This window comes from Phalacrocorax carbo, chromosome 3 (genome assembly GCF_963921805.1).
Source record: "Phalacrocorax carbo chromosome 3, bPhaCar2.1, whole genome shotgun sequence".
Taxonomy (NCBI): domain Eukaryota; kingdom Metazoa; phylum Chordata; class Aves; order Suliformes; family Phalacrocoracidae; genus Phalacrocorax; species Phalacrocorax carbo.
In genome coordinates, this window is record NC_087515.1 from 39632120 (window position 1) to 39653378 (window position 21259).

The 21259-nt window shown below is 39.1% G+C and overlaps 1 protein-coding gene across 3 annotated transcripts in view; it reads right to left on the reverse strand.

Annotated features, from left to right (window-relative positions):
• The window catches only part of PLEK (pleckstrin), a 68512-nt gene that overhangs the window by 37717 nt on the left and 9536 nt on the right, over nucleotides 1-21259 (reverse strand). The window lies entirely within an intron of this gene.

Sequence of the window (21259 nt, forward strand, 5' to 3'; positions counted from 1 at the left end):
TGCGATTCAATTCTATAAATAATCTTCTGCATTAACTTCTTTCCTAGACTACAGGAAGAATTCTTCAAAATGAAAAAACTGAGCTGAGGGAATTCAAATGAAATCTGTACTTCAGACAGAAGTGTTATTGCCAGCACTTGAGCAGAAGTTTCCAGATAACAGGCTTCAATGACACCAAACTTCCAGCTGTCAATCAATTCCATCTCTGCACTACTAGAAAGCCATTTTATTCAGCAACAATTGGCATACTTTGGTTTATTTTGTTTGTACACATGAACTGAAAAGCACATCAGCAAGGAATATGTATGATACATAAATAACAGAGAACCTTCTGTCCTGGTAAAATTAAAATGTGTGAGACAGGACTTCACTTGGAATCCAGCTTCTATTAAATCCTTGACCCACAATGTCCCAGCCCTCCAGCATTTAAGAAATGTTACAATGAATAAATCCAGCCTAACCTGGCACAGGAGGGCTATTATTTTCAGCTAGCTGGAAGTACATCTTTACCAAAATGAATATGTTTATATTAATACCATCTAGGGCAGCAATTTTCTCATGTCCTAGCAAGCCCTGTAGCAATTCAGCTGAAATTCAGTTCGGAGGGTGGTCAAGAAGGAGCCTGCAGATGGAGCGAGTTGCTTTTAAAAGGAAGGAGAGAACAGCCAGACCAACTGTCTTGCAGACTCCGTATCCTGATACTGAACATTGCTACCAGGGACCATAGCACCCCTTTCCCAGACAATGGCATCGATAAAAGGGATGCGGACTGGTTAACAGCTTATCTGGGGAAGCTGTGAAGTGGCATTTATCAGCTGTTACATCCTTCTCCCCAAGATGAGGTTTAAGCAGAAAGAAATGAGGCTTGATAGCCTTGCATTATTTCTGCCTAAAAAGATTATTCGTGGGATGTTTGTTAAGTGTCCACACCAGCATGGATGAGGGTGCTGACACTCTGCATATGTAAAGCAAAATAGTCCCATCAACTTCCCCTTCCTCAAGGAGTGCTTTGCTAACATAACAAACATTTGCTCCTAGTAAAGGAGACCCAAGACTTCAGTAGTTCTCTAGAAGTAACATTTTTTATTTCTTTCACCCAGGACAACTCTGCTAAATATTCATAAAGTTTGAGTCACTAAAAAACTGATGCTGTGAGAGTTTTATGCATTATTCACTCAACAGGATTTACTCTCCAGACAAGTTTGTTCTTTGCACACTTTTTTCTAATCAGTATTTCCATTTTGGGGCAGAATTTCAAAATTCAGAACAGGACACAATACACTAAGCTTAAATATATTTTTTTTTTTATCCATTACCATGTCATAAAATGCTGACAATGTGTCACACCAGCTGAAACCACAAAGCACTCATCTGAATGTTTTATACACGAGTCTTCAAGATTTTTCTTGTTAAGTGTCCAGCTTTACTTTCATAAGAAAGATTGAAACAAATATACCAAATCTTTCACAGTCCCTTTTTCATCTATATTTAGGCAGTAGTTAGCATTTTCAGGCTGCTGAGTAAAGGGATCCAAGAGCAAGTTGTTAGTCATGATTACTACAGCTGCAATCCTGCATAGAGCTTCCATTAGATCACAGAATCATTAAGGTTGGAAAAGACCTCTAGGATCATCAAGTCCAACCATCAACCCAACACCACCATGTCTCCTAAACCATGCCCTGAAGTGCCATGTCTACACATCTTTTAAATACCTCCAGGGATGGCAACTCTACCACCTCTCTGGGCAGCCTGTTCCAACATCTGACCACTCTCTCAGTAAATAAATTCTTCCTTATATCCAAACCTAAACCTCCCCTGATGCAGCTTGAGGCCATTTCCTCTTGTTCTATCACTAGTGACCTGGGAGAAGAGACCACCACCCACCTTGCTACAACCTCCTTTCAGGTAGTTGTAAAGAGTAATAAGGTCTCCCCTCAGCCTCCTCTTCTCCAGACTGAAGAACCCCAGTTCCCCTCAACCTCTCCTCATAAGACTTGGTCTCTAGACGCTTCACCAACAGCCTGTCGTTAGCATTTGCACAAGGCTCTGTGCAGCTATTATAGGCTTTGATATCTCCTACCATTTGAATAGCAGCACTAAAGTCTCCATGCTCTATTAACACAAGTTAGGGAGGTTTCACTGGCTTCAGCGGAGGCTCTGTCCATTGGTTTGTAGATACAGAGCAACCCTTATCGATTCCAGACTAGCAGACTACCAGAAAACCTCGTTTATTACATTCTTCCTATAAAAGATGTGAACGGAACTACTGTACAATGAAGCTGTAAGTTTTGTAACACAAGGCTTTTATATGCCAGCAGAGGTTGTGGTTTCCATTTGGTTAAGAGCACCTGCCTTACTTGCTATGTAAAATTGTGACGCATGAGCTATGTGGAACAGTTTTGATATCCCAAAGAAAGAATTTTCTTCTAAGTAATAACAGTGAACCACGTGAGCCTTGCAAAGCAGAATCTGGCAGCCAGAGAAGGCAGCAGAGGTAGGGAAGCATTTGTTTTATGACTATATCCATGAAGAGAGCTGAGAGACTAATAAAAGGCAACATCCCATCTCAGAAGCCGCTGAGAACTGGGTGATAAAGTGTATAGTCAAGGAGAACAACTATTGGGATGTTGATAAGAACTAAAATTAAGTGTCCTTTACGTGAACTACCCTCATTATAATACTAATAATCATGCCCATAGTCCAGAAACCCCCCCACTCAACTAAGCCCCTTACTCTCTGAGCATGCATGGTAAATTTAAAGTGAGCTGTAACTTTAAGTCAAAATGAGAAAAATTAACCAATTATTAGCTGAGGGGTGTGAATATTAGCTCTTATTGACACTTTTAACTGTATAAATACCTTGTAGTTTCTCAGTACAGTGTGTTACCACCTAGCACCCACCTTTGTGCAAAAATGAATTAAATAAGATACCTCTGCTCTGTGTGTAGTTTGGCATTTTGCATACTGGGCAAACAAACCCACTTTTTGGGATAACAGTTCCATTCTTGTAGAGTCTCCATGTAAAGCTTTGATTAAATAAGGACGTGGCATTTTGTAAATGCCAACCTCTTTTTTGAGATCTGAAACAAGTACTGTGGCTTTCAGAATTCAATGCATTGAGCATTGCCTTAACAGCTGCATAGACCCTCAAGCACAAAGGAACAGTATGAGTCTCACAACATTCATGTTTTCCATTAGCTCTACAAAACTCACAAGTGTTGATTGAAAAGTCCCCTTCATGCAGCTAATCCAGATTTCTGACTAGCAGAGACACGCGCTTCTGCCCATGGGCCTTCCCTGCTGCATGCTTGGCAGCTCTCGCCAGCATTCCTTGGACTACTTTTTCCCCTCTCCCTGAAAACAGCGTTTAAGGCTTCAAATCCCTGTGAGCCCTGGCTTTCAGCCTTAGGAAGACAAGGCTGCATCAATCAAGGATGAGCCAAACCAGCCCTATCGACAAAATTTTCTCCATCCCCACCTTGAAGTTCTCTCTCTTATTAGACGAATCAGCTTAGTTCTATGCACTCAGGAAGTATAATCCCATGACTGACCTTATATATTACATATAACCTTCTCTGCCTCTTCCTGCAGAAGAAATTCACAGGCATTCCAACTGTACACCAACTATAAACAAGAAAAAAAATTACCAGCTACCAAAAAAAAGTGAAGTTGGACTACAGAAAGCACTGCTGATGATTAGTGGTGGAAGTCCTGCAGTGTCTGCCATCACCGCACTGGAGAACTCAGACAGCTACATAGATTGTTTTCACAGTGCTCTAACACTCAATTAATTTCTCTGCATATTAAGTTATACACAAGTGAAGAATCGTAAGCTTTTGTGAGTTCTCCCACTGCAATCATTGGAGTTTGTAATCTTTTGACCTGCAGTGCCTTGCACCACTCAGGTATGAGTACATAGACACAAACAGATCTCCACTGGAGACAAGGCTTAAAAGTAATGACAGCTTTTCCATTGATGTTGATGCCAAAAATCGTAAATGAAAAAATTAATTCATAACAGCACATCTACACTGACCAAGTGTAAGGCTTTGATATTCTGTTTTTCCTCATTTGGACAAACTTGAGTCTCAATGCTGCCATATACAAGTGCTTCATATGCTATTCATAAGGCCTTTGTTTCCCTCCCCCAGAGAGAATGCACTCCTACTCCCTTTATCCCAAAAAGCAAGGAACAGCCTGGTATCCCATCCGGTAACTTCTGCAGCCTTTGAACAATCCCGAGAGAAGCAATGATAAACTATCAGTTGATGATGCTGAAGGCAGCACAAGCAATAACCATATGACTGTGCTGGAGGTGAGATGGACCTTCTGCCCATTCTCAGCATGGTAAAGGCAAGGTTAGGTGCCATCCTGCTGTTACAAGAGTGACTGTGATAATGTCATCGGTAACATCTAAATAAAGGTACAGCGTATGTGCTACAGGGACCAAATGTTCTCAGATGCTTGAACTGAACCGTTATGAGTTTATTGTGAATCCCAGAGGGCCTTGTCTGCAGAGAAATGGCAGTAGCATGCAACAGTATCACAACATATACTATTTTCTGACTATGATGGCAGTCTTCCGCTCAAAGTTGCTATGCCAACGGATTCACCTGAGGTACTTCCACATGCCAAATTTATTTTAGAGAACAAGCCCTGGGCAATTCTATGTATAGGATACATAGACTAAAGTTGGTGGGGTTCTTGTTTATCATTTGTTTTTAATTAACTGTATAATTTTTACTTCTGGCTACAGAGATCTCTCTTCCTAAATACTACACTACAGGCAAGCTGAGAAAATGCAAGAAATACCACTGTGTGAAAATACAACTGCAGTCATCCCTGTTCTATATGGAAACTATGTGACTGCACTCTAAAGATTTAACAGCATTAAACCAAAAACGACAAAAACTCTTCATGCATCTTTCAGTTCTGTTGCAGACTGCACACTGTTCAAGAAGCTTGCAACATTTTGTCTCTCAGAACAAGGCAACAGTCATACATAAATGTAGTGATCATCTTATTTTCAAGTGCACAACGCTTACACTGAACTTTGCTATCCTTGATGAGGATGACTAAGAAACCAATAAAAGGTGCCAAATGCACTCCCGGTACACAATTCCACCAAAACGTATGGAGTTAACATAAAGGACAAATTTGCCCCAACATAAAAATAAGTGGGTTAACTGCCCTTGCTTAAAACAGAACTGTAACAATTTAGACCTATCCATCTTAATACAAATTAAATGTAACTCACAGAGGAAATAATTCCAGGGAGGTTTTTTGTTTTAAATACAGTGAAAAGATTTCCTCTACAGATCATATGCCCTATGTTAGAAAATCTTTCTTTTTCTCTAGGGATCAAGAACTAACAGTTTGTGCTTGTATACTGGTATAGAATCAGTTACATAATGAGCTAGCAGAGCTGAAAAAAATTGCTTCCAGGTGTTTTGTTTTGTTTTTAAAATAAAACCAACTATCATTTCTTACCTCCTTCTGTTTCAGACCTGCAATGCCAGCAGCAGAAGCCCTCAAGCACAAATAAGCAAGCAAAGAAATGCTGCTGCATACCTAGCTCCAGGACTGAGATGATTCAAACAGCATAAGAAAGGGAGATTATTAGCCACCTCATATGTCCTCCTATAGCCCTTATTTTTGGAGAACCATGACTAGGACACAGAAGAACACTTTTTTCCGTGCACTCCATTCTACAAATCCATGAGCGATCATGCCTTATCTGAGACACCAGCTTCTGTCCAGATACCTAAAGGGAGGGGCATGAGCATGGAGTCATTGTACTACAGAAACAGCAAGAGAGACAGGAGAATCTCAGAGCATATTCAAAGACACTGAGCTTTTGACCCACAGGCAGTGGGGGAAACAGTCACTAGGAATCTTCATATGAAAATATAACAATACCAGAGAACCCCACAAAAAATTATTTTGGTAGCCTCCATCTCAGTCACCTCTAATACTCCTTCCAAGTTCTGCTAGAAAGACTGCTCCTAACCTCAAATATCTGCTACAGAACTTCCCACAGTTTTTATTGGTAAGTAGCTTTAAACTTCTGGCTCACTAAGCTCAGTGTCAGTAACTTTCCACAGATTCCATACCAATCTCAAAACTTTCTAGATCTCAGTAGAGCATTGTCCAGCTACTGAACACTGTCATAGCTCACCCACCATCCCCTAATGTCCTGTCTCATCTTTCGTCCATAATGGAGAGACAGAAAAGGCTTTCTCTTCTCCCACCAGTTGCTGTTCAATCTATTACTCATTTGCCTTGAAGGCTCTGCAGTAAGTAGCTGTTTACAAAACTTGTAAGGTCTCCAGTCATTCAATAACTTTTAATGTAATAATCTAAGGTGATGGGGGAAGCAGCACTGTATCCCATATTATGAGATGAAAAAGGAAGCCCTTACACAAAGGGCATACCAACTGAGTACATCAATACCCTATGGAGCACCACCCCTCAGAGACAGTAGGAAGTGCTCAAAGCAGAAGCTGGCACAGCTTGGACAGGCAGGGTTCATTGCACTGAATTTGTGCCACTTTCTACTCTGGTTTAAGTAGCACCACTCCAGTCTTTGAGCCGCATTCCTGTGAGGCACAGCTACAACAAAAAGAACATGTGGCTAAGGAAATCAGAGAGCACTTGTTAGTTCCCAGGTCAGGGTACTAGCCCTGCCTGAACCCAACATGCAGCAGTCCCCTTCCTCCAATTGCTCCAGACTATTTTCTCTCAGAAATGAAATGCTGGTGACCAGTACAGGTGTAAATGAAGACTGAGGGACTTGCTATATTCTTACAGGGAAGACTGGATAGAATAGTGTTAACCATGGCCAGGCTAGCCTCTTGGCAACTGTCACACCCATCTTTATTCTAAGCAAAATACTAGAAATCTAGACATTAACCGTGTTACCAGCACAGCCTTCTTACCTGCACTGTCACTACTCATTCTCTAGAAGACCAGATGATGAAGAGAACAACCTTATACTGGCAGAAGAGGCACAAATTCTTCCTGGTCAGCACATACTACCTGTTTTTACTTCTCTGGCTCCAAATAAAAGACAAATCTGAATTGTTTAGCAATCCACCTTCTGACAAGTACTTCATTCAACCTACACTTAGCTGTGAAAAATTAACAAACTGGAATCCCCAAATCCAACATGGTTAGTCCTGCAGAAGGCATAATGTTTACTTTGTTCTCCCTACAGAAAGGAAGTATTTTCTCTGTCAAGACAGGGTGAGATAGCCCAGGGAAACTCAGAAACAAACTTCACTGTCACTGTTCCCATTTGCTTATTCTAAACATTGTATTAATTTTCTTATATTTTTCAGGTTCTTCATTTCTGCATGCTGCAAATCTTGATGTAAGCTAATAACTTGTGTGGACAAACAATGCAATTACTTAATAGTCACCTGTAAGGGACTAGAAACTTGTATCAACATTGTTGGCAGAATGGCTTGACTACCAAGGCTTCACCACGACAGCAACTGAGGAAGTTCTACCCAGCAGGATCTATATCTTGTTGTCTCAGAGCACATAGGCCCAGTCCCCTGCACATGCGCCTGGCCTCAGGGTCATCTTACAACAGATGGGAGGGGGGCTTGGACCCCCTGGAACCATCGAGCACTCTCCAGTGACAATACTGCACATGCGCCCCACTGCCGAGTGGGAGGTGTGACTATGCAAACCAGCTCATTGACTATGCAACGGGACAATGCTATAAAAGGCAGAACCAGCAGAGACCAGTTGGAAAGTTCCCCCACTGGACTGAAGACACATCGGACTGACGGGACGCCGCAGATCCGTGGCGGTAGCTATTGTAACTCTCTGTCTCTCTTTTTCCTTTTTTTTTTTCCTCTTTCTTTCCTTTTCTCTTGCGTACTTGTTGGCGGCCAAATAAAGTGACTTGGTGCTTGACTCTGTTTTGAGTCTTAATTCTGTTCCCGAGAATACAACAAACCTGGTCACGATAACACATTCAATTGAACATCACTCAGAAGTTAAGCCCAGCTTCCCCTAGCCACCCAGAATTATCTGAGGTTGGTTAGAAAGCAAGGGGGCTCAACTTCTGCCAAATTGTGCAACCCAACAGTGGATCGTGACATCACCTAACTTCCTTTTTTTTACAATACATCAAGCAAAAACATCCAGCTGTCACTTTCTGGAGAGAAAGATGACAAGAACTCACATACTTTCATATATGTTCACACACACAAGCATGTGCAAAGTGTTTCAATGTGTTGAACATTAGCCCCAGTTTTAAAGACTATTTACAAATAAAAAGGGCCAAACCCCGAGTTAACAGCAAGTTCTAGTGTCAAATCCAGGAAATCCTTCTCTTTTATGGGCTCACAAGTGTTATGCAAACACCTCCCATTCCACAAGATTCAAGCTTTGTTTACTTCACATTTTATATTATACTGGAGAATTTTGAGGATAAAAAAGGTGGAATCAATTTTAGTCCATCTCCTTAACTTCTGTGCCTTTAATAAAAATCATAGTAATGAAATGTTAAGTGAGGTAATGGTCCTTAGGACGTTGTGAAAAAGTAGGCTGGCTGCATCACATATCAGATCAGTTATGAGTTACCTGCTGTGTAGCCCCTTTGACACAGAATTTCTGGAGGAGGACAAAGCTCTAGTGCAGTCTGCATCAGGTAATCCAAACCAGTGCTTTAAATTACTGCAAAAATACCAGAGCATTTCTCTGCAATTCTGTTTCATCTATGGTCTACAAATTTTTAAACAAGACTTCATTTAAAGTGAACAGGTACAAATTATTAGCCATTACAGTCAAGAATAAATGCCCAGCTCTGACAAGTTTTCTCCTCTGTATTTCTATTGTTATTTCCATTCGAACAGCTCCAGTAAAAGAAAACTAACTGCTGAGGATTCAGGGGTTTGAAGCAGTGTTCTTCTAGCTCACAGTTGCTTCACAGAAATCACTGCCATGTGAATACTAAAAACACAGTAAAACTTTTACTTTACTTTTGTTCTTAGTAGTATATCACAATGAACCATAAAACTTACAGAGACCAATTTCCTGTCTGTCTCTGTGGATTCTCTGGTGTTTTAATATTACGTTTCAACTCATATTGCAGCCCCTCTGTTATAACCAGAGTGATGGAATGAACCAACAATGGATGTTGTGATACTCCTTGTACAGCCCTACCCAACTGGACATTAAGTCTGGGGACATGGAGTATACAAATCAGTGTATTCTTTGATCTGTATTTTAGTCTCTAGATAATCATTAATGTGAACAAAATAATAGACAATATGCTTCTGTCAGAAGAGGATGACAAAGTGTGGTTTCGTGTAGTGGACTGAGAAAACTGGCCAGGACAGCCAAGATTAAGAACCAAGTAGGTAAAAGGTCATTCTGGCAGGGGGAGATCGCAACCACCAACTCACGGACCACCAACCCAAGTAATACCACCTACTCAAAAGAGAACAATGGGAAAGGACAACTGAGTCTGCACAATAATTTACATGCAAAGCAAGTAAGTTTGTACCAATCACCAAAGAGAATAATGTTGAATATGTATGAATAAAATGAATATGTATATTTTTGATCTGTATAAATCACATGGGAAAGGTGTGCAAGGTATGCTCGTTAAGTGGAGCAATCCCCCATGCATCCAGTGCCATGAATAAAGAATGCCTGCCTTTTAACACTATGTTGGTGTTACAAGGTTTATTCCTGATTTCATTGACACTGTCATTATGGACAGATATGTAATTTCATAAAATTCAAAGCAACTCAGTATGGGATCTCAGCCTCTCCATTTTCATTAAAAACATTTAACGCTGGGAGTGGAGGGATGCAGAGGAGGAAGAGCAGCAAGAAAAAATGTGCTCAACAGAAGCTTCAATTTCTTAAGAAACCAGATTAGAATTGCCAGAGGTGAAAAAAGCAGTAATCAAAAATACTCCAGGCAATCACTAGATGGTGCTACTAAGAGGAAATATGTACCATGAAGGACCTTAAACCCAGCAGCCATCTGTAAGCTGTAAACCACATGAAAAAGACTCTCCATCCCATCTGTAACTGTGTAGGCCACTTTTCCTCCCACACAAACACACTACAAGCTTGCAGAACCTAGTGCAAGTACTTATACACAAAAGTGACTCCCATCCACTATTGCTGACTTTCTTTTAACTCAAGTTGGCACTTGAAGAGCAACAGCCACTGAGTACTCTGTGGTCGAGAAGGAGACCAGAGACAGACAGATGTCCTGGGAGCTCACACACTACTGAACCTCACTAATAGGGCACTTCTGCCAGCATCCCTCATTACCCTGACTTTAGCCTTCGTTGCTGGCAGCACAGGAGAACCTTCTGCTTTCCCAGAAGTTCCAGAGCTTTAATTTCTTGACATGCACAATCATAAGGACTACGCATCCAAGATATAGCACCTTCACAGTTCTCATAAATGAGGATACTACTTTCTTAGTAGAGCAACTATTCCCCACTTCAAAGATTACTCCAAACTGTATCAAAATGAGCAGGCACACCATAAATTTCTAAAGACAGAACCAAATCTCACTTCACCATCACATACCACAAAGAATGTGCGCCACATGACATGCTTCTGTAACCAAAGTTTTGTCTGTGTTGCTGTGTGCCACAGGCTAGAACCCAGCAACTTCTGATCAAGACCATAATTTAGCATTTTGCCAGTTAACAGGATTGCAATACCCGATCTCAACACAGCATTTTCTGCAGCAGGTCAGCACACTCTGTGCTGTCTCAGTCCTCCACCTGGCCGTGAATCTGAGTTGGTAAATTTAAATCTCCACTGTAACACTAAATGATCCGTCTCTCCCCCACTCCCTCTGAGGTGCATCATTCTCAGGGGAATAACATCAGCATTTATGGAAGTAAATGCCTCAGGGTTTTGCTAATGTGCTAACGAACTAGAGCCTTCCACCTTCACATCACAAGCATGAATCCTATTCAGCTCAAAGGTAAAAATACTGTTTCTAGCAGAAATTTGATATCAAGATGAGTTCTAGTTCCAGCTCCTCCATCACAAATTCATCTTTATGCTTTTGGTGCAGTTGTATTCTCCAAGTCAGACAGGGATTTGAGCTCAGCAGAGCCTTCTACCAAGGACCCCAACTGCAGCAAGATCCAAAATAATTTTGATACAGACCTTCAGAATATACAGAACAGATTATCACACTTCCAAAAGGGAAAATAAAAAAAGGAATTTAAGTTCTACAAACTGGAATTCACAGAAGTGCCCAAAATAATGAGGTTTTTTCAGCAAAGAGCTCCAGAAAGCAAAATCTGTAAAAATATTAGCTGCTTTAGACCCCTTTAACACTACAGATTCCCCTGTGGCCACATTATATTATTTAAACTATCCAGTCTTGCTTACACACAGCAAACAGCTATAACTGATATCCATTTTTTGAAAGAAGTAATACAAAATCTGAAGAATTTGCTTTGAGAAGAAATAACAGGGAACAGGGTTTTGAATTGCAGCACCTGCAAACCCCTACAGGGCTTGTGCCCCTTTTCCCTGCTGATTTAAAATCACAGTATTATGCCTTCACGTTGCTCCTAGTCACTGCAGAGGTTCCTCTCTTCCACAGGAGGGAGCTTTTCTCGTGCAAAGATGACAATCTCTTTCACAGTTCTCATTTTGGAAACGTGTAGGAGCTCTAAACACTTCTAGAATGCCCCACGCCTGACAGCTTCCACATAGGATTACCAAGGAAGATTTAGAAAATGAAGATAAAAAGCCAACAAAACGAAAGATCAAGCATTTACAAGCTAAACCATTCTTGGACCCCTGTGTTATATCACACTGTTACTCCTCCCCCAGTGCAATTATTTATATAGCAGAAAAACCTGAGAATATCCAGTCCCACACCATTTATGTCCAGACATATCTGACATATATAAACTTCACTCATGTGACTGAAGCTATCTGCTATCCAGACCAGTACTGGAAGAGGAAAAACAAATCACAGTATTTCAAAGAACATAACGTTCTGAGAAGAAATCTGTCCTAAGAGCTGGAAGAAATATCTGAATACAAAGTTGAAAATATATTTTAAAGGACACAATTGAAAGCAATCCTCTCTCTGGACAACTGTTTACTAATCCAGCAAGCTTTTACTAAGGTTAACCTGGATGGCTGTTTTTTCCAGAAAAACAGCTCACTTCCGTCATTCAAAAGTCTGTGCCACACTTGATCTGCAGCTCTGGGCTGCAACTTCTACCATCTCACTTCACAGCTACTACTTCCACTACTGTTTCTTTAGCAAAAAAAAAAAAAAAGAAAAATTACAAAATGCAGAGGTGACAAACTAAGGTGACAAACTAAGTGGGAACAATGTTCTCACCATCTAATAGCTAGAGAACGTCACATTCCCTGCTGTCTTAGTCCGATGGGTATATCCTCCTGATATGTATAGCTAATCCCCTTCATCAACAGTGGGAATAACACATGCACACAAAGGGGACAATAATCCCTCAGGGCCTGTGGTAATAGTAATTTCAAAATATCAGAGTAAACATATTTTGCATGAGATAGAAACTGGTGCCCAGGCTTATTACTGTGTTTAAGAACGTATTATGGGTTTGTACACTCAGAGCACTAGAGATACCCTACTCACCAGCTTTGTATGAGTTTCAAGAAACGGTTCTCCCATGAATAACTAACTGCTATATATACAGGTCTATACACACAGATCTAATTACAGATCAAAGATCTGTGGAGCAAAATGGGGTAGAAAGGATTAGGAGAAAAACATAATCTGCTCCAAAGGTCTTACAATCTTGGTTTATGACTAGCCCCATAAAGAATGGCACACGCTGGTCAGAACTCATTCCTCCTCTTAAAGTCATAACTTAAATACTACAAGTCTTCCCTGTCTTCAACACTTGCTATTACTTCAAAAGCAACTATGGTATAAGGATGTGGGCTGTGTTTTGGCTTACACATAACCAACACTAGTAAAGATAAATACAACTGCAGGCCATGGTCAGCTAAACAGAAGGCTGAAGGTTAAGTCAGAAAAGCCACCTCTGGTGTGATAACTTAGTGGTGTTAAATTTTCTTTAATCAAAGCCCTATCTAATATTTTAGAACAAAAATCCAAATAATCTGCAGACCACACTCTATGCTCAGAGTAATTTTGCAGAACAAAACTTTTCCTGTTCATAGGTAATTAACCCTGCAAAATTATCATGCTACATGGTAAATGTAAACTGCTAACAAAATATTAATAATGAAACAAAACAGGCCAGACAGCATAGTTTGAGAAAAGACCATAAGTCCCAATAGAAGCAAAGGCAACCAGAGTGTCTTGTTTGTGTAACACTTAATAAATCCCAGAGGGAAAAGGACAGCTGTGTAAAGCTGCCTTGGCCATCCCTTTTCTTTTTTTCTTTATCATAATTACATCTGTTGCTGATTTTCATAAAATTAAATGTCCAGAGAGTGTCCTGAAAGTTCAGTGCTAATACTGATAAAGCTTGAACATAGAAAGCAAATAAAAAAGCATCCTCAGTGATACATTTTGGAAGGTAGCCAAGATCATCTTGGAAGGTTAAATCTCCTTAGGTCAAGTAAAAACCTTTACTGAGGAACACTGCATTTTCAGCACTCATTTTACTTATTTTGAGTACAAGAACTTCAAGTGAACTTGACATAAAGTTTCCCAGTAGGACTGGTAGCTTACAGAGACAGCATGTCAATATTTACACTCATTCCATGATTCCTGTTCTATTTTTTTAAGTAGATTTTTTTTAAACTTTTTTGTGCTACATTTGAAAAGAATCCCAAAAAGACTCGCTCTCATACAACTTGAAACTGCAACTGAGAAACACAAAACACTGGAATAGATCTTACTCTAAGATTTAAAAGAAAAAAAAAAAGGACAGAGTAAAAGGTAGGTAATTTAGGCAATTAGAATTCAAGGCTGGGAAACAAGAATCACTTGGTTTCACTCCAGTTCCAATAATCACTCTTATAAACTGTTTTAACCAAAGCCAGATACCTAGATATATAGCTTGAATTTCAGAATTGCTAAGTATCTGTCTCCTTTACTTGACTTGAAAGAAAAAGGGACATTAGAAGCTATAAGAATCAGAAAAATCTCAGACAATTCTGAAAAGGGAACAATTGTCCCTTGTTATTTAAAGCATTTCCTAATATTAAAGATCCTTCAAAAATTACTTTTCAAACAAAGTTCAGAAACACGCATGGCAGCTAAACCTTACCAAATCCTTTTCATTTTCAAGCATATTTAGCAGAAATTAAATACTTACAAAATTAACTGGAAGTTTGGGATGCTTAATTTGTTTGATCTTGTAGCTGGGAATTCTTGGAAAATTGTCTACAAAAACCTGTTTTGGTCTAAAGAGCTCCATAAGTAGTATTTCATAACTAAGATTGTATATAACTAGGTAGACTACTTACTTCTGTATCATGCCTGTAAAATTAGTACAGCTTATAAGCATAAGACTGATAAACATCAAGTGTCATTTTTTTCCCTTCTAAGTATTGCTTTCTAACAAGATGAAGGGTTAAAATAATCATTTGGCTCTCTAAGCTTCTTTTGCCTCAACCCTTCCTCTTATTCCAAATTAGTAAAAATAAATGGTAAGGTATGATCCTTACTAAGCTACATATCTACTTTACTGTGAACATTAGTGAGTACCAGATCTTTTATCCCCATGTTGTTACTTTTTGGGCTACTCTTGTATAGGAGGGATACCACAATTTTAACTAAAGAAAAGGGGATGTGACTGGGGAGTCCAACTGTAGTCTCCAGAGGGCATCATTTAACTCCTGCCTGGCAAAGTGAGCACAGAAAAACCGAACAGTTTTCAGGACTTTTCTGCTTCAATTAGACTGCTATTTAAATGTGAAACTTGAACTTTGGCAACTAGAGTGCCTCCAGCTTAGGAGCAAAGTCAATACATTGATTTGGAAACTCTTTTATGAAACATGAAACACTCACATGATGCTTGGACATCATTACAACATGTATGAAGCTTTACAGAAGGCACTGAATCCTTTTAATAGTTTTATGATCCAGAATGGCTTTAAGTTATTTGACTTGCCTGGTAAAAGAGAGCATTTACAACATTCTAGGTGATGCACTGCCATTTCTGAGTAATTTGCATCTGTGAAATATCAATGGAGACAAAAGCCTTCTTACTTTCCATACTTTGAATATGACCATTAAGAGCAGGAGGCTGAAAAAGTGCCTGCATTGAAGCAGAAGTAACTAAAGTAACCAAAAATTAAAATTCTGCACAAAAATATTATATTTAAGAAAAATTATTTAGAAAGCATATGGGAGTTTGCACTGACATTTGAAACATATTGATCATACTGAAGCAAAGGAACCAAAATTGGCAGTTTAGTTCCTCCCTGATAACACATGAGTACTGGAATTATTCCAAATCGCTTTTAATCATGCCTATAAGGGGAAATGATACTAAAAACTAGATCAGCAAAAGTAATTGACAGTAGAAGAAAGGGCTGAGCCCAGTTGTTATAAAAGGTTTCAGACCCCATCAGGTTCACTGGGATTTGAGAGTACACAAACCGTAGAGTCAGGCCATAACTCTATTACTGTTCCAATTATAATACTGTTATGTGAACTTTTGCACCTGTATTTGCAACACACCAGAAAGCTAGCACAATCATCCCCCCAAAACACCAGTTGTCTCAACTTTTCAGAAACTGAAAACTGGGGGAAAAAAATTGTCCATAGTACCAGAAATAAAGAAGTTTGCCTTCCTGTGCACTAATACACCATATTTGCTTGTCTGGTCTTTAAAAAGTTGAGACCTCCAGCTGAAGCTTTTTATACAAGTGGGACAATAAGGTGTTGGTCTTCTAAGGATTTTGGTGTTTAACAAAAATTAGGTTTATGTATCTTCCCTCCCACAAGGATAATACAAAAACCTTTCTCCTCTGTAGCCTGTTTTCACATAGAGAACTTAGTATTTTGGAAAATTTTGTTTGCCAACTGTAGCTGATCATCACTGCATACACTTTGTTCCTTAAAGCTAGCTAAAAAAGGCTTCTCAAAATGTCAACGGCAGTAATACTCCTTCGCTTGGCCATGGTGATGTTTTTGTTTGTTTTGGGTTTTTTTTTAAAAAAAGATCAAACAGTTACTGGCATTCACACCAGCAAAATGCATCTATCTACAAAATTTTAAAACAAAAAGGGGTGTGTGGGTGTGGATGTCTAATCCACAACAGTTATAGCCATAATATAAGCTCCACTGTAGCTCACTGCCAGCATACCTTAACCTTCATCTGGGAGGACCACATTTAGCCTTCGTACCCTCTTCCTGGAAGACTAACAGGAACTCAGATGTTCCAGCAACAGCACTCTCTTTAGCAGCAGTGCCAGAAATTTAATGTGCACCGTTCTCCTAGGAGGCTACCAGATCATTCAATGCAGCTACTAGATGAAAACCTTGCACAGTACTAACACCACATATGGAAGACTGCAGACTCCAGTTTTCTTACATCTATGTTCTTTTTTAAAATGGTACTCATAACACATAGAAGATGTTTTTATTAGAGCTGTGGTCAAGGACATATCAGCGATAGTGAAATAGTAAAATTTAACTGCTGCCAACAACATTCTGCTTTGGTCTACAGTCAGTTCAAGCTTCTGCCCAATATCCACTTGCTATCAGAGTGACACTAAGCTGCTTCGTCAAGAGTCTTAAAGTTTATTTTGCTTTTACTGCAACTCTTCGCTATGCAGTTGTGCAGTAGTAAACATGACCTTAACAATGAGTGGAAGTTTGGCAACAACTTGATTGCAAACGTAATCTACAACAGCCACAGAAGTTAACCAAGCCAAAAGCAGAGTTACAGCTCTTAAAAACTCAGACTATAAATGGCTATACAAGATCACATTTCACACTGCAGTTTGCTAGCATGATGAACTATAGTGCTGTGTTACACCTGCAAAACTTTTATCTTTTTGGAAATACTGCAGGATTAATGTAGATGGCCCGGTACCTGACTGTCTTCAAATCAGGTAACAGTAGAAAGAGTAATAAATCAGTGATACCGCTTGAAACATCCACTGTTAAACAAGCATGGAAGTCTCCATGGGATCAGGACCTTGGATGATGAAGTGATTAACTGAAGTACACCGGAAAATAAAATGGCACCATAATTTTAAAGGCTCAAAATAAAGGCCTGGTTAATGTAGCAGATAAAAAGTAAAAGCCCTCATGAAGTTTAAGATAAATACGTTTTAGCTGCCGAGTCTGAAAAGTTTTGTGGTTATAAAACACATTCTGTTGCAATGTGTTATAAGGCAGAGGGAGCAGCCGAAAAAGGAATACGTCTGAGATTTATTTACAAATAGGCTACAGAAATAGCTAGCTACTATCCTTGCTACTGTTAAAAAGAAAGCTGAAGTAAAAAGTTGAGGCTTCTCTGAAAGCAACTGTCTAGGTACAGATTCATCACAATTAATTGTAACTATTTTATTATTATATTGTAGTATGTAAAATATATATCATTAATTATTAATACTAAATCATTAAATTGAAAATAAAGAGATGCAGTTAGTTGATTGTAAGAGAGCTCCTGAAGTGAACATTCTGATAAGATACTGTGGCCACTTTTCAGATGTCAGTGTATGAGGAGAGATACTGGATTTCCATCTTTTTAGCACTTTCCTTTTTCAAAGAGCACTTCAGTATAGGCAGTAGGTATACTTGTCTCAGGAGTATACTGCTAAAGTTACAAAACCACTTCAAAATTAATACAGGTTACATAATTTTGTCACTTCAACTGGCTTAACTCCCAGCCCAATACCTGTTTTTCAACAATTTCAGCTACGGCATAGTCAGGCCCTAAACAAGTAGCTCCAGCAGCAACTTCATTATCAGCTTAATTTGTGGCTGTCTCTCCCCAGACTTATCACAACCACACATTCTTGTCCCTTCCCAGTGCCTTACCAGGGCTCATGCAATCATGCAGTCAGACAGATGAGAAGGACAATTTGGTGTACACTAATTTTTGGGGAGGGTATTTTTCAGTCACATTAGCTCCCTGATCCCATCACGCTTGCAGCCACAGCAATACGAACAGTGGCACCAGGGAGAGGTCAAGAAAGTGCAGCAGGGACTAGCTGTGCCTCAACTATGAAACTGCTTTCATGCAGGAGTTCAGGTCCTGGCTCACTTCAGTGTTTGTAACCCTGCTCAGCAAAGCACATTGACTTGAGGTCTCAGTTACTATGGCGATGAGCATGGAACAAACGTTTATATATAATTAGATAAATTCTCCCCTCAAGAAAGCAGTTGCCCTTCTCACAGGCAGCTACTTTTTTTTAACTAAAGAGATATAAAAGAAGTATTAAAATTTTAAAGCTTAATGGTGACTATTATTCATTAGCAAGTTAATGAGAATTTAAACCTATGGCAAGAATTAGAAAAAGCACATGAAAACTTAGTGAGAATCCCACCTCTTCTGAAAACTAAACTGATAAACTCTCTAGAGATTAAGCAGGTGCTTGGTTTTACACATTTTAGGTTTTTGCTTAAGAAAAACAGGAATTAATAAAACTATCTCATTGTTTAACAAAGCTTAAGAAATACTCATTTTCTTCTATGCAATAATTAAACTAAATCACCCCACTTGTAAAATATAAGCAGTATTTCCTAACTCTAAGCTTACTATAAAAGCAGTAAGCTGATATAAACAAGTTAACTTATTTGAAATGCTTAGTTCATAAACTCATAATGAGTAGCTTATTTCCTTTTTCAAAAGACTATGAATCAGTAATTACAGGAGAACCATCTGCCACAGAGATGAACATTCTGCTTAGGGTTTTGAGGAACCCTTTGCTGCAACATTTACTTATAACTTGGAATTTATTTTTTTTAATTACAAAAATCCAGTCCTAAAATGTGATCACTAGTGATATTCTTTAGCATCTAAAATTGCTTTAAATTTAAGGAACACTAAATTCAGAGTAGACAAAATTATTTCCTAGGATCAATGACTATAAAAACTAATGACAAAAGTTAACCAAACACTGAATTCCTCCCTGAAGAAAAACAAACAATTGGCAAAATGTGGCAGAAACATTGCCAGCTGATGAGCTTCCTCATTCTTTCCACTATGATGCCATCTGTTGCCAGCTCTTCCCTGACCACATGCACTACGCTCCCTCTGACTCTCAGCCTGACCCAGATCCAGCCCCGGTCTCAAGTCTGATAATGAAATCCAGTTTTATCCACCCAATGGGTGTCAATAACTACAGCTGTGGTTGGAGGTGGTGCTTTGGTAACAGTGGGCCACTAAAGAGGTTTCTATTCCCAGCCACTTATTACTGCTCTTTTCTTTCACTGAAATTTTTCTTCCTTCTCCACAGTCTGCCAACGTAACTACATGCACATTCATTCCCCAACTGAATTATTGGAATAACTAACTTTAGAAAAACTTCAACTACATAAACTGTTAAAGTTAAGAGGGATAATACTGAGTTAGGAAGCAGCCACATGCAGGTTCATACAAGTACATCATCTGGGGGGAAACTTCCAGTACCAAGGGAAAAACAAACAGCATATACTCCTCCTGCAGCACAGCAGGAGCCAATACACACACCTGGCACCTGTCCACACACTATAACCTAGTGGTAAAGAACAGTGAGATCTTACCCCTAACAATATCACTGAATAACATTTCAGCGTTTACATTTAGGCTGCAAATTCCTTCAAGGCAAAGACTTTCTTCTGTGCCTTGCACACATTGTTGATATACAAGAGAAAATGGGAAGATGTACAGCTGTTCACAAAGAAGCAGAGTGTAATTTTGACTTGCTCTAAGAATAGGCCAAACGCCTTCCTCCAGTTCTCATGCAAATTTATTAGTGAAGACAATGCAAGTATTTAAGGGAAAAAACTCAGCTTAGAATCCAAGCACCTCTTCAGGGACCATCCAAATCAAAACTAGATCTTCTCTTACACCAAGGTTTACAGCTTTAGAATCTTCTATCAAAGGATTTTTAAGTGACAAACATTTACATATTTATAGAAGCAATCTTTGTTTCAATTTAGTATTTAGCTATAGCTGCAGGGAGCAGTGTGTTATTACAAAGGCAGCAACCAAATAATAGGTCAAACAATCCCCTTTTAACCTTAGAAATCATGTGTTACTATTAATTCATAAATCATTAATTTATGTTTACAAGATAATCCACAGCAAGGGACCAGACACTAGAGCTATCAGCTGTGCTGAGCGTTGGGTAAATTGCTTATTGTACAGCTAACCAATCTCAAGGTGGATGTTCTTATTAATACCTTTAATATTTTGAGTCGTTTTCAAACTTTCATTGTACACAGTCTTACAGATCCTGTTTTCATTTAGACATGAAACAGTCAAGAGTTTAGTGGGGTACCTTTACTTAAAAAACTGGATTCACGATGAATTTAGACTGTAGTACTAAAGCAAAGAAAATATGCAGCTTTTAAGATTTTTCTCTTTTAATACCTGAAATGTTACTAATAAGCTATTTTATTTATCACTTACAATTATTTTTGTAGACAATAAAAACATTCATCTAACACTGTTGATATTACACTTTGAAACTTTTAGCCCCAGTCAGCAACTAAACGCCATGCAGCCACTCCCTCCCTCCCTCCACCTCTGTGGGATGGAGAGAGAATTGGAAAAGCAAAAGCAAGAAAACTTGTGGGTTGAGATAAGAACAGTTTAATAATTAAAACAGTAATAGTAATGAGAGTAATGAAAATAATAATGATTATGATAATACTGCTACTACTAATGATAATAAAAAGGAAAATAACAAGAGAGAGAAATTAAGCCCCCCCCCCAAAAAAAAAAAAAAGGAAAAAATACCAGTAATGAACTGCTCACCACCCACCGACCAATGCTGCCGGTCCCCAAGCCGCGATCACTGCATCCCCTGGCCAGCTCCCCCAGTTACTATACTGGGCATGACGTCATATGATATGGAATATCCCTTTAGCCAGTCTGGATCCCCTCTCTTAGCTGTGCCTTCTCCCATCCAGGCTTCTTGTGTACCTGGCAGAGCATGAGAAGCCAGAAAAGTCCTTGACTAGTATAAGCACTATGTAGCAACAACTAAAACATCAGTGTGTTATCAACATTATTTTCATACTAAGTCCAAAACACAGCACTATATTAACTACAGTGAAGGAAAATTAACTCTATCCCAGCTAAAACCATGACAAACTTTTATAAGTCAA